The sequence below is a fragment of the Marmota monax genome, unplaced genomic scaffold (assembly GCF_021218885.2).
Source record: "Marmota monax isolate L192 unplaced genomic scaffold, Marmota_monax_Labrador192_F-V1.1 WCK01_AAM20220418_F8-fsc01119, whole genome shotgun sequence".
Taxonomy (NCBI): domain Eukaryota; kingdom Metazoa; phylum Chordata; class Mammalia; order Rodentia; family Sciuridae; genus Marmota; species Marmota monax.
In genome coordinates, this window is record NW_026694363.1 from 36,650 (window position 1) to 50,689 (window position 14,040).

Consider the following 14,040-nt stretch of genomic DNA (forward strand, 5'->3'; position numbering starts at 1 on the left):
GAGACCCACCACGGTATCTGCCAATCCTCAGAGTAGTGTGCAACCCTGGAGACGGGAGCGAGGCCTTGGGCGTGTTGACAGTAGTTGGGGACAAGTGGATCCCATGGAATAACAGATCACTCTGCCTCTCTATCTGTGAGCTCCACTTCCATGGGCTCAAGCAACCACAGATATAAAATATTTAAAACTATTTTAAATAAAAAAATATAAATTTTAAAACATAACAACTACTTACATAGCATTTATAATTATATTCAGTGTTATAAGTAATCTTGAGATAATTAAAAGTGCAGTGCAGGGAGGACATGCATAGGCCATCTGAAAACACTGTTATTTATTTGTTTGTTTTGGTACCCGGGATTGACCCAGGAGCACTTGACCCAGGAGCACTTGAGCCACATCCCCAGCCTTTTTTTTTTAAGAGGCAGGGTCTCTCTAGGTTGCTTAGGCCTTGCTCAGTTGCTGAGGCTGGCTTTGAACTCAGGATCCTCTTGCCTCAGTGTCCAGAGCCACCTGCCCAGCTCTGTGCCATTTTATACAAGTGATCTAGAACCTGGGATTTTTGTATTTCCCTGGATACCAAGGAACAATTGCACTTCAAGAGGGTGCTGACTTGCCCTTGTCAATTACTATTAACTAATAAAGTGGACTGAGTAAGTTACATTGCCTGAAAATGGCATCATTCCCTAGTTCAGCTGAGTTTTTCCCTCTTGGGGAACAAAGGACCCTAAAATTTGGTGGCTTAAAACAACAAACATTTTTAATCTCACAGTCTCTGGGTAAGGGGTGCAGGCATGGCTGGGCCGGGTCTTGTGAGGTTTCAGTCAGCTGTCAACCAAGGCTGTGGTCTCATCTGAGGCTCAGCCTAGAGTGGTGGGTGTGGATTTGCTTCCAAGGCCACTTGTGTGGTCATTGGCATGGCTTGGTCTCTTGCCACATGGGCCTTTTCACAGTGTCTCAGTCTGTTTGTGCTGCTGTAACAGACTACTACAGACTGGGCAATTGTAATGAACAAAAATGTATCAGCTCCAAGCTCTGGAAGCTGGGAAGTCCAGGAAGGAAGGGCCACGTCTGGCAAGGGCCGTTTTGTTGCACCATCCAATGCTGAAAGACAAAGAGAAGGCGAGAAAGTGGGTAGGAAACTACTAAACTCATCCTTCCACATGAAATCCATTCCTTGCTAATGAGCCCAGTCCTGTGATGATGTCATTGATCCATTCTCTCTACCCTTGTGGCCTGGACACCTGTCATTGGGCTCCTGGCAGGAGACAGACCCAAACCATAGCAGCAGGGTTGCTTTGTGACTGCCCCGGCATCCCCCAAGGTGAGCAAACAGGGAGAGAGAGTCTTTCACAGCCCACTCTCAGCTGCGATGCTGCACCACTTTTACTTTACTCTGTTTATTAGAAGCCAGATTCCAGATCCAGCCCACAGGCGGGAGATTATGTGATGATGTGAACACAGGAGCAGGGCCGATGGGGCTTATCTTAGAGGCTGCCTCCCACATTCTGGTCAAAGGAGCTTCCACACAGCATGAGCCCTTTCGCCAGGACATTCTCTCATAAGGAGTTTGCACTCAGGGTCCTATCACAAATAGGAAAGATAGCACTCTCTGGAAGGATCCTTTTCTATCACGTTTGAATAGGAATAAGGGTTAAAAATAAATCATGGAAAACCCCACCGTGGTCCGTTATTCTAAACACTGAGTACAAAGTGCTCTGCTTCTGCTTCTGCACTGATACCTAAGGCAAAGCCGACACTGAGAGGAACACATCCTCCACCTGATTTACTGTCTACCAATAAATCCATCTCTAGCCCTGAAATGCTGCCTTGGCTGGTGACACAGAAGAGCAGAGGCTGTCAATCTTTTCATAAGGGACATTTAAGGTAGTTTTCTTTGAAGGCCATATGGCCTCAGTCATAGTAACTCAACACAGCTATTGAGGCACAAAAAAAATAGTCATAAACAATATGTCAACCAGTGGGCATGGCTGAGTTCCAATAAAACTTTATTTGCACAAACAGGCAGGACTTGCCCACAGGTTGTAGTTTACCAGCTCCACAGTACAGAAGAGCCTGAATCCTTCTACTGGAGAATAAAGCAAAACTGGAAATGAAGGTTAAAGTCAAACCAGTGTGCTACTATTTCAGACAAACATTAGGGTGACGTGTGCACAACGCTTTAGCGTAAATATGCAGGTTTTGTTCGGAGGCTGTAACAGCCATCACTATCCAAGTATGGAAACTGTGATCTGTGAACCCTCCTGCTGTCTATAATAATTCTTAAAAGTTGTGTGAAGCTGTGAAACCAGTGAGGTGAGTGTGGTCAGAGTTGAAATCTCTCCCTGTCGTCCTAACGGTGAATCTCTACCTAAGCACCTGGAATGCGGGTGCTGTTCATTTCTTTTGGCTGATTTTATGACAACAAAATTACTGGGTGGCCCATGAAAATCCCATCTGCGTGAGGAAGACAGGTGAGTGAAAGAAAATCCTGGTGTTGATAATTACTAAGCCCGAAATGCAGGCAAAGGAAGAGGCTTGGTGAAGCCTTTTCAAGTCTGAGTGCCTAGAAACAAGAGTCAGGAGGCCACAGTCCAGAGAAGCCTGGTGGAATCTCCTCGCTCCTGGTCCAGCCACAGATGGAGATGACAGCAGCTGGCGCCCAGGGCTCACCCTCCCACATCACCCTTCCCTTTGCTTCTCAGATGTCCCAAACCTTGAAACGCAGTTCAGTGTGTGACCCTGGTGCCGCACTCTCCCCAGCGGAGAAGAAGCTTGCCGTGGGTTTGAAGGCCTCCCTCAAAGTCCATGGGTCACTACTGACCTCCAAGCAAGAGGGTGAGAGGCGGGACCCGTAAGAGGCAGGACCCGTAAGAGGCAGCTGGGTCACCAGGCCTGAGCTCCTGGAGAGCGGGTGTCACTCAGGAGTGGATTTGTGGCCCTCCCCCTGTGTGGGCCTCCCTCCCCATCACCACGTGGCACCTTCTGCCAGGTCACACAGGGAGGGGGCACTCCCCAGACACAGGCAGGAGAATAAAGCAAAACTGGAAACAAAGGTCAAAGTCAAACCACCTTGTCTTTCCAGTCTCTGAAACGGTGAAGAGTAACTGTTCTTCATGAACCACCCAGTCTGTGGCATTCCATCACAGAGCACAAAACAGACAAGGGCAATCGGAGGCAGCATCGCGACACCCCCAACAGAGGGACACCCCCATAGTCATGCCTTTCCGTGCCTTTCATGGACGTCTTGAATCAGGCTCATCCGCAGCCCCCGGGACAGCGTGGGAGCTGTTCACTATCACAGCCCACTAATGCACATCGTCAGTCAGTGTCTCATGCTCAAGTGTGATCAAAAATTAATTTAAAGAGATTTAACTTTAAAAAGGGACATCGATGCAATGTGCATAAATCAGCCCTCGTAAGTGTTATGAAGTCAGCTAATGATCCCTTCTGCAGGAAGCACAATTCTTAATCATAGACACCACTACAAACAGCCTCTTGAAATTCCTCAGCCAACATGTCACAACACACAATATTCATTTTCCTAAGCAATTGTGAAAAAATAAGGCCATACTAGGAATTAAAAACTGCTACAGGTTCCTAACTTCCTGGTAGGCTAGTGTTGCCTTGAAACTAGGGTCACATGATACCCGGTGGTTCTCAACCTTCAGTGTGGTCAGATTCACCAGCAGGGCCCACCACCCGAGATTCTGATTAGTGTGCCGGGGTGGAGTGAGAACTTGGATTTCTTTACTAGCCTTCAGTGAAGCTGATACTACTGCTCTAGGGACCACACTCTGGAAACCACTGCTCCACAGAGGAGTCCGCACACCTCCTGTAAAAAGCCAGATGGACAGCCTGGCTGCGCAGCCGCACCACCTCGCTGCAAGCTCCAGCCTTGCTCCTGCTAGGGAGAGCAGCATCCCGCCACGTGCAGAGCGTGTGGCAGTGCTCCAGGGGCGAGGGACAAACACAGGCAGCCGGCTGGATTCGGTCTTGAGCCACGGTTTACTGACTCCTCTAGAGAGGATGAAGGAGTCTCTTCAAAAGGCTCGCCCTGGCTTGAGCAACTGGAAGGGATGAGGGGCGTGCGAGCCAGCCCCCGCAGCCCCCGCCACCCTGCCTGAAGCAGAAGTGCCATGATGTCCCGCTTGGCTTTGAAAATGTGTCTCAGGAACGGGAGCCGATATTTGTCCAGAAAGAACACAGCATGTTAACATTGCAGAGCCTCAGAAACCGGGGCGCTATTCAGCTGTGCAGCTTGTCTAACGGGAGAATAACAGAGCCTGCCTCTGTCACTTGTCACCATGCACAGTGTGGGCCTCCAACAAGAAAGCTGAGATCTTATCAACTCGACATTTTACAGGGAGCAAGGAGCTGGTGGCCAGGGGCTGGGAAGGCGTGGAGTTGCACAAATGGAGGCGAAGGGTTCCCTTCCTGACCAGTAAGACAGGGTTGGAGAACAGGAGAGTCCTTGACACCAGACCCAGGAAAACCTAATAGGCAGGATCCATGACGTAGGTGCATCTGGGAGGATTCAGTGTGGCTTGAGACTTCCAGGCAGAGGGGCTCCTGTTTCTGATCCCTGGGTTCTAAGTGTCGTACCCACGTTGGCTTGTCAATCAGCACCCGGCAAGGTCCTACACAGCACGGCCTCTGCGCTCCAGCAGTCGAGACCAGCACATGACACGTTCTCTGAATCAGAATGGTCACCCGGAGAGGGGGACAGGCACAGCAGAGTGCAGTAGCCAGGGTTCTCCAGAGAAACAACTGCTGTGGGTGTTTGTGGGTAAGGAGAGGCAGAGATGGGGACACAGATCGACAGAGGGACAGAATGATTGGTTGTAAGGAATTGGTTTCGTGGGATTGTGGAAGCTATAGTTGGTATTTATATTTTTAAAGGCCCTCAACTGATCAAGTGAAGCCCACTCACATTACAGAGGGTCGTCTACTTTACTCAAAATTAACCAATTTTAAATCCCATCTTTTAAAAAAAAATAGCTTCATAGAAACATCTAGAATAATGTTTGACCAAATACCTGGGTCCCCTGGTCCAGCCAAGTTCACACGCAAAATGAACCATCACCTGAGTCATCCTGGCAACGTCCTGGAGAGAGAAGGTTGTTGCTGGTATTTCTAGAGATTCCCTGGTTTTCCTCCTTCCTGACCTGGCAAGGGTCCCCTCCTGGATCCCATGAGCTCCTCCAGAATTCCACAGATATCCCAATTAGAAACTCAGAGTGGATTTCTCCTGGGAAAGGGATGGGGGGAGAGAGAAGAGAGGGAAAGAGAAAGGGGGAATGACATCAAGCAGCCTTTAGGGACAAAGGAACCGTAAAGAAGCCCAAGCCCGGCCTGCTCACGGCCAGTCCTTGGTGCTGCGGCTGAGGGGCACCATGCCCAGGGTTCCTCTCCCACAGCCTGGGACGCAGGGCTCCAGTGTAGCCGCCTTTTCCCAGATATCCCATGGCTCTTGCTGAAGGTGAAGAATGGTCATGTTGTAAGTCTCCTGTGAGCTGCTGAAATTGTGTATTTTCTTTCTTTTTTTCCCCCATGGTCAAAGGTAGTTTATTAATTCACACCAGTGAGAAGCTCCTGGAGGGTGCCCCAGAGGGCCCCTTAAAACTTAAAGGATGGGTTTGAGATTTGTTCTTCTCTGGATTTAATAGCAATCATATTTCCCAAGTTTGGACCTTTTCTAATATTGAACAAGAACACAACTGATTTTTTTTTGCAAACACTGAGGACTGCGATTTGACAGAAGTCATTATTTACAACCTTCTCTAGCCCGCAAAGTCACACGCAGATACTTCAGCCTGATTGGAATAATTAAGCAATGATGGAAAAGTCCTTGCTGAGAAGAAAAAAATGGTTTAAAAAGAAACCCAAGTAATTTCAGCTGGAAAAATAGCCTTTAAATGTTTTAGGGATATTACCAGCCATCTCTAACACAGAAAAGACAGAAAGAATAAAGGAAAGAGGGGAAGAGCCTACAAGTATCTTCCAGAATTATGCCCAGATATATGCTTGTTAATATAGACTCTTAGGAATTATTAAGAAACTCTAAGTTTACTGATTTAGTCCATTTGCATTGCCACAACAAAATACCTGGAGTAGGCTAATTTATAAAGATAAAAGGTTTATTTTGGCCCTCAGTTCTGGAGGTGTAAGATCTAGAGGCCTCATCCCATGATGGCCTTCTTGCTGGCACAGCCTCAGAGCAACACATGGCAAGAAAGGGAGCACACATTGAATGTGTGCCTTTCCGGTCTCTCTCCCTCTTCTTACAAAGCCATCGGGATCAATGATGGGGGCTCCACGCTAAAGACTTTAATCCCTTCCCCAAACCCCACCTCTACACACTATGGCTGGATTAAGTTTCCACCTTCTCAACACCTCACAGTGAGATTCCATTTCAACACATGAAGTCTTGGGGGACACTCATACCATCTCCCAATACAATGTTCACACTGATTCCCAATAAAGAGCTGAACTCACCGACACGCGAGCTTAAGTCTTGTACAGCGACCACAACCCTCCACCAGCAAGGCGATCACCAGGCCGATGACCTCGGTGACCAGCGGTGCCAACAGCACTCCCCCCAAACCCGCCACACACGGTGATGCAAGTGGCACAGGGGACTCCCACACCCCAGCTGCTGCTGAACCCTGGGAAACACACCTGCCAGGATCCCGGGGACAGTCCACAGAGACAGACAGCTGAGAAGGGTCTTTGTCTGGCTTCCTGGAAGCCGAGCGACGTGCCACAGGACGTGGTCAGTGGCCCATTCCGCACGTGGGCAGGCTGTGGGCGATGCCGCCGGGCTTTTTCCCCTTGGCATTACTGTTATTCGGGTTTTTGAAAGTTGTCTTGGTCTAGATCTGGGATGTGCCCCAAGAGCTCGCGGGGTGAAGGCTTGTCCCCAGCTGGTGGTGGGAACCGGGACACTGGGCCGACCTGAGGAAGTAGGTCATTGGAGACATGGCAATGAAGGGTATATTGTGTCCCTGGTCCCTTCCTCCCCCCATCTCTCTCTTCTTCCTGGACACCTTTCCTTGGCCAAGGCTTCTTCCACCATGAGTGGCCTCACTCTGGGCCCAAGAGCCGCTGGGCCAAGCAATCACAGACTGACGCCTCTGAAACTGTGAGTGGAAATCAGTCTCCCTCCTTTTGAGGGGTTTGTCTCCGGTGTTGGTTCACAGCCATGGAAAGTGGCCAACAAAAGGGCATTGCTTTTGCATTTTTCTGTGAAAGTATGCTCATAAAAAGCTCTTCCTTAGCCCAAACACCATGTGTCCCGCCACGAGAAAGCACAAGAGGGCGCTATGGAGGACACACGCCCAGCGGACTCCATCCCACACTCAGGGTCCTGTGCAAACAGCCCTGGGGGAAACGGAGCCCTCGACACTGTGGACCCTGAGGTTGCCCAGGCCACTGTCCCTGAGGCAGAACAGCACAGAGTGGGGGCCCCGTGGGTCCAGAGACGCTGTGGTGTAGGGAAGCCTTTTCCTGGGGGACAAGGCCCAGGTGCCTCCCAGCATCTGTGGGTGTCCAGGAGAGGGGAGCCCCAAGCCCCACCTGCTGACCGGGCCACTGGGGCTGCACCAGCTCACGCTGCAGGCCCAGCCTGTCATGCTGTCATGGTGCTGATGACCCCACCCCCTCCACTGTGGTGGTCACATTACTAATCCAGATTTCTTTTAAATTTTGTGTCTTCTATCAATAAGTATCTAAGGAATGTCTGGAACAGTGGTTCTCAAAGTGTGTTAGGAGGAACACTGGAGGTTCCCTAAGCCCATTCAGGGGATCTGGGAGGTTCAAATTATGTGGATTTTTTTGTCCTGTTGTTGTTGTAATAGTTATGCATGACAGTAGAATGCACTTTGACACATCATGCATAAATGCAGTATAACTTCTCATTTTTCTGATTGTACCTGGTGTAGAATCACACCAGTCATGTAATCATATATGCTCATAGGGTAATAATGTCTGCTTGATTCCACTATCCTTCCATACCCCATACCCCTTCCCCTTCCTTCACTCCCCTCTGCCTAATACAAAGTACCTCTATTCTTCCCTAGCTGCCCCCCTTATTGTAAGTTAGCATCTGCATATCAGAGAAACCTTCAGCCTTTGGTCTTGGGGTATTGGCTTATTTTACTTAGCATGATTGTCTCCAGTTCCATCCATTTACCAGCGAATGCCATAATTTCATTCTTCTTTAAGGCTGAGCAATGTGCCATTGTATATATAAACCACATTTCTTTTTATCCCATTCATCTGTTGAAGGGCACCTAGGTTGGTTCCATAGTTTAGCTCTTATGAATTGAGCTTCGATAAACACTGATGTGGCTGCATCACTGTACTGTGCTGATTTTAAGTCCTTTGGGTATAAACCAAGGAGTGGGATAGCTGGGTCAAACGGTGGCTCCATTTCAAGTTTTCTGAGGCATCTCCATACTGCTTTCCAGAGTGGCTGCACCAAACTGAAGTTGAAATTATGTTTTTGGATATTATTTGTTGCTTCCCACTCTTCTTCTCTCTCCAGTGTGCAGTGGAATTTTCCTGTGGTTCCGGGCAAGAGAATGAAGGCCACACGGGTGAGGGGCAGCTGCCTTCCCTTCAGCCTGACCCGGGCAGGAGCTCTGCTGCCTGCAGGTCTGCTGGGGCCAGGCTCCGTCCCCACCTCCACGCCTCCCCTCTGCTCTCCTCTGTCTGAATGCCCCCATCTCCTGCCAAGGGGAAAGTCTCAGGTCCATCTCCTGCCGTGACATCAGCTCATCCTCACCCTTCCTCCCCACACAGCACCAGTGAGACCCTTCCTAGAATACCATCACATTCTGCCTCCTATTCTAAGTCTATTTCACTTTGCTGTTTCTCTAAAATCTCTCACCAACAAGCAATGTGCTTCTAGCAGATTCGTTTATTTCCTTCAGTTTGACAAAGAATTCTGAGCACTATCACCTATGCCTCTTGTAAACATCCTAGAGGGGCTTAGTCTCCCTGTGTGGAGGCAGCAGCTCTGAGACTCGGAGAGGATGGAGCATTCTGGAAGGCTGAGTCTCAGCCCTAGGTCCAGACACCAGCGTTCAGTCACTTGCAGGCTCTCCTTCCAGACGGAGCCCATGAGAAAAGTCTGAGCAGAGCCTCTCGGGCTTGAGAAGGCACATAAGCGGCCCTTCTGCTGTTTCTACGGTGCCCCCGGATATGACACACTGACCCCTCAAGAGCCTTTTGAAACGTTTCATGTTTTGTTTTGTTTAAGGAAGGAGGGATTAGGAAAAAAAAATGTCCCCATGCTGCTGCCTCCTAGATAGAATCTTTTTAAAAAGGGGAGAAGGTAATAAAACATGTTATTCTTCCATTTCAAAATTCAGGCTCCCTGGAGATTATTTTGTCTTGCTGAAAGCCTCTTTATTTTTGATGTCTTTGTCATGTTTATTTTTTAACTTATAGCAATTCATATACCCTTGTAAGAAATTTCATACAAGGAGATAAATGCTAAGACATAATATTGAATAACTATTTGAATCCCTAAGTAAGATAAGTATTATTGCCTCCAGTGCAGAATTATAATCACAGAATATGTAAGGAGCTTGCACAAGGTCAAAGAATGACTCAGAGGAAGAGCCAGAAATACAATTTATCCCTCCCCTTCCCTAGTTTCTCACTAAGACACATTTTTCATAAATAACTCTCAAGCGTTTGGAAATTCGGTGGGAAATCAGTATTCATGGTTGCATTACTGTCATCTTTTTTCAGTTTCTATTTTCTAACTTCCAAATAAAGATAAGAGAGATATTTTGCCAAGGTTCAGATTGGATATTTTTTCCTTCAAATATCTTTTACTAATGTAAAACTTCATATATGACTAAAGTTGATCTCTGTGTTCTTTATTAGCTGATGAACTTCTTTTGAAAAGTTCCCCAAAGTGTTTCTCAATTACCCTGTGACTAAATGACAATGAAACCTCCAGAAATTCCTCATGTGGGGGAGGTGGGGCAAGATATGTAATATGTGATGCTCTATTGTTTTTATTTGGCTTTGGGACAGAAGGTGTGTATCCTCTTCAAGTATTCTAGTATAGATGTGCATATGCAAAATACATTATATTTAAATTGATTTTATTTAAAGCCTCTGTAATATATTATAAAAAAAAATATCCTGCCCGTCAGACTGAAATGTTGCTCAGTGGTAAAGCACTTGCCTAATATGCACAAGGCCCTGGGTTCAATCCCCATCACTGGAAAAAAAAATAAAAGGAGGAGGAGGAGGAGGAAAGAAAGAAAGAAAAATAAATTAGGTAGATTCATTCTGGATGTTACAAAGCAAAGTCGAAAATGACTGTTGCCTTCGCTTTATGAGAAAAATCAATAATGGAAGAGATTCTGTGTAAGAACTAACACTGTAAAAGTTCTCATCCACCAGACAGCAGCACTAGAAGACAGAAAGTGGGGCTAACCTGGAATAAGAATGCAAGGTTCATGGAACTGATTGATGCATGGGGTCATTATAGTATGACATGTGACAATTCATGTGTTTTATGAAGGCTGGTGAAAAACTCCCACTGCAGTACTAACAGGACGTTCTCTAGGACAGTATGGTTTGCAGCATGAGGTGGGAATGGTGGCAAAAGCAGACTCTCTAGGGCCTTCCCACTAAGGTACCAATACTGCCCTTCACAGGCTCATTTTCTCCATTAACAAGGCCAGAGATGTCGCCATGCCTCAGGATCCCATGGGCAGTAATGGGATAACACAGAGATAGGTGCATTGATCCAAAGCCCTGAACTCTCCATTCCCGGGGAGGTGCTACAGTTTCATCTGGAATGTCCCCAAAAGCCCATGTGGTAAAGGCTTGGTGCCCAGTTGGGGGGCTATTGGGAGGTGATCAAAACTTTAAGAGGTAAGTTCTGGTGAGAGGCTTTCAGGCCACTGGGGGCATATCCATGGGGATGAGGGAACCCCAGAACACAGTGTGAATGGTTTCACTCCACCATGCACCCCCACCATGATGTGCTGCCTACCACTGACCCTAAAGAAATGAAGTCAATCCCTCATGAACTAGAACCTCCAAAAATATGAGCCAAAATGAAGATTTTTCTCTATTTTTTAAGCTTTTTATTATTGATTGATAGATTTTTACAATGCTGGAAATCAAACTCAAGGCCTCAGGCATGCTGGTAAGTGCTCTCTCCCAAAGCCCAACCTTTTTTATATATGTATAAATTAATTTATCACAGTGTTTGTTGTAGTGGTGGAAAGCTGACTAGCACAAGAGATATTCAAGTTCATGTCTTGATATCACCAAGGTTACAAAGTATACCCATGGAAAAGAGAATCTGTAATTATGTTTCTTCTTCAAACACTCTTCCCAGTGCTTACAGTACTCCCATTAAGGAGTATCAGATTGGATGCCATTGTTTCAAAACAACATAAGACCAGAGAAAAATCTACTTAGAAGTTAGGACAGTGATGCACACATCTGAGTAATCCCAGACACTCAGGAGGCTGAGGGAGGAAGAGCACAAGTGTGAGGCCAATCGTAGCAACTTAGTGAGGCCCTGTCTCAAATTTTCTAAAAACTGCTGGGAATGTAACTCAGTGCAGCACACTGGCAAGTCCCTGGGTATAATCTGCAGTAGCACATAGAAAAAAGAGAGAGAGAGAGAGAGAGAGAGATATGAAGGAAGGGAGAGAGGGAGGGAAAGAAAGAGAGGAAGGGAGAGAAGAGAAAAGCAAAGCAAGGCAGGCAGGCACACGCTTCGCTTGTTTACAGCGAAGGTAAATATCAGGAAAGATTAGAGGCATTTGCCTTCTGATTCTTGGCAACCTCCTCATTCCCTATGCAGTCCTCCTGTGCTCCCTTCATTCAGGTAAACAGTTAGAAGAAATCCTGTGTTTGTGCTCCGGAATTATGAGGAGAAGATACTACTGAACACTGCTGTGGTGCCCACCATGCCTTTGGGAGCTGGGACACAGGAGCAGGCCAGATGGACAAGGTCTCTCCCTTCATGGAGATGACCTTGTCATCAATGGAGAAAGACAGTGGGTGAGCAGACAGTTACACGGGGGATTTAAGACAAGGATGAAAAGCTATTCAACTCAGTAAAAGTGGTATCAGTTGAGCTTCTGGGTGGCTTCTTTACAGGAAATGGTTCAAGACAAGGCCTCGGGAAGCTGATTACAAAACAGGAAGGAGTCGATCACACAGGATCTGGAGAGATGGTTCTTAGTGGTGGAAATGGTTGATGTTAAGGCCTGAAGGGAAGAATCAGCTTGTCCCACTAAAGGAGCATCACTTGGGACAGTGTGGCCACTGGAGCCAGGACAGATGAGCTGACAGCTGGGCAGGGCCCCATCGTGCTATGCCTGGTGGGCTGCAAGGGCTCTAGCTTGCCTCTGGCCATCCACACAGCCTCCAAGCACAAGGTCTCCATATAACAGGGACTTGTTTTCAAGTCCCATGTGCTTTGGCCTTGTGCCCTGCCATCGTCCAGGTGTGGTTTTCAAGCCTTTGGCTGCCTCAAGGTGATAACTCATTTGTTATGTTATCAATATAACTGATGGGAAAGATTTATTTTGGTTCATGGCTTCAGAGCTCTCAGTCAGTGGTCAGTGGTCCAAAGTCTCCACGGCCTTGGGCAGGAGGTGAGGCAGAACGCCGTGGCAGAAGGGTGTGAGGGAGGAAAACTACTCAGCTCATGGCCACAGTGAAGAGAGGGGATGGGTCAGGAGGGAAGAAAGACCACTCCAGGAAAGACCTCAGTGACCTTCTTCCTCCAATAAGGTCCCACCTCCCTATGGTCCACTTGGCTTCAATGGCTCTGATGAGGTCACTTCCCAAAAGCCTCATCTCTTAAATCCTGGAAGGCATTCCAGATCCAAACCAGGACACTGCCCTCTGCTTTCCCCCCACATATTCCAAGTACATTTCAGTGGTCAGAAATGCGATCTCTCACCACCCCCTGCAAGGGACGTTGAAAATCTGTGTTTTTAAAGCTAAGTTCAATTCCTCCTTAAATGACAGTGTCTTCTTCGGCAGGAATGCTGCCCAGTTGGCACACTGATAGAGTAGCTTGGCCTCTGCTCCAGAGAGGAAGCTATTGGTGGGTAAGTAGGTGACCAGGAACTCTGCTCTGAACATGTGGCACTGTACATGCTGTTACACTAGAGGGCCCCATCAGTCTAGTCCTCTCAGACCTCAGGCCATCCCATTGGTGTCTGTGGCCCCCAGAGTCACTCCGCTCTTTCCTCAGAAAGCTCCTCCTTTTACCCCAGCATTCCCTAACAATCCTGTTCGTTATTGAGTCTGAGATGCCATAGCTTATGCCTGCTACTTTATGTGCCGAAAAGGGGAAAACATGGCCAATTAAACTTTAATACAATGTTTTCTTTCAAACTAAAGTTTTTATTTTGTATTTCTTAGAAATAATTATTTTACAGTTGTTAAGACTTGAATTTTTAGTCATATACAGAAAAAGGAAAATATTCATAAAATTAATTGGTTAGGTATTCTTAAAGCTTCTCAGTTCAAAATCCAAAGCACTGTCTTCGGATTCTCTCTGTTCCTTCAAGAGTGTTAGTGAAAAGAGCACTTTGGGGCTGGGTTGGTAGAATGCCTGTCTAGTATGTGCGAGGCCTTGGATTCGATCCCCAATACTACAGAGGAGAAAAGTGCTTCACTGTTATTCCAGGATTTCCTTCTAAGCTGTTCTTACTGGTTTGCAACTTCTGATGTGAACGCAAGACAATGACAACTGTATCACAACCATCAGGTGGCCCACAGCCATTAGTGATAGTGAAACATGGAGGGTGAGTGCAAGATCAGCGTATGGCCACTATCAGTGTGTGTGGCCTGACACAAAGAACTGGGCAGCCCTGAAGGAGGCATCTTCTTTGATGGAGTTTCAGAGCCAATGGAATGTATCAGTCAAGAGATCAAGGATACGGAAATTGGTTTGCAGGCCTGGGATCTGTAAGCATGTGGATGAAAGACATACTCGTGGGCTTGCCTGTGATAGAAGGCATCCAAGATGTT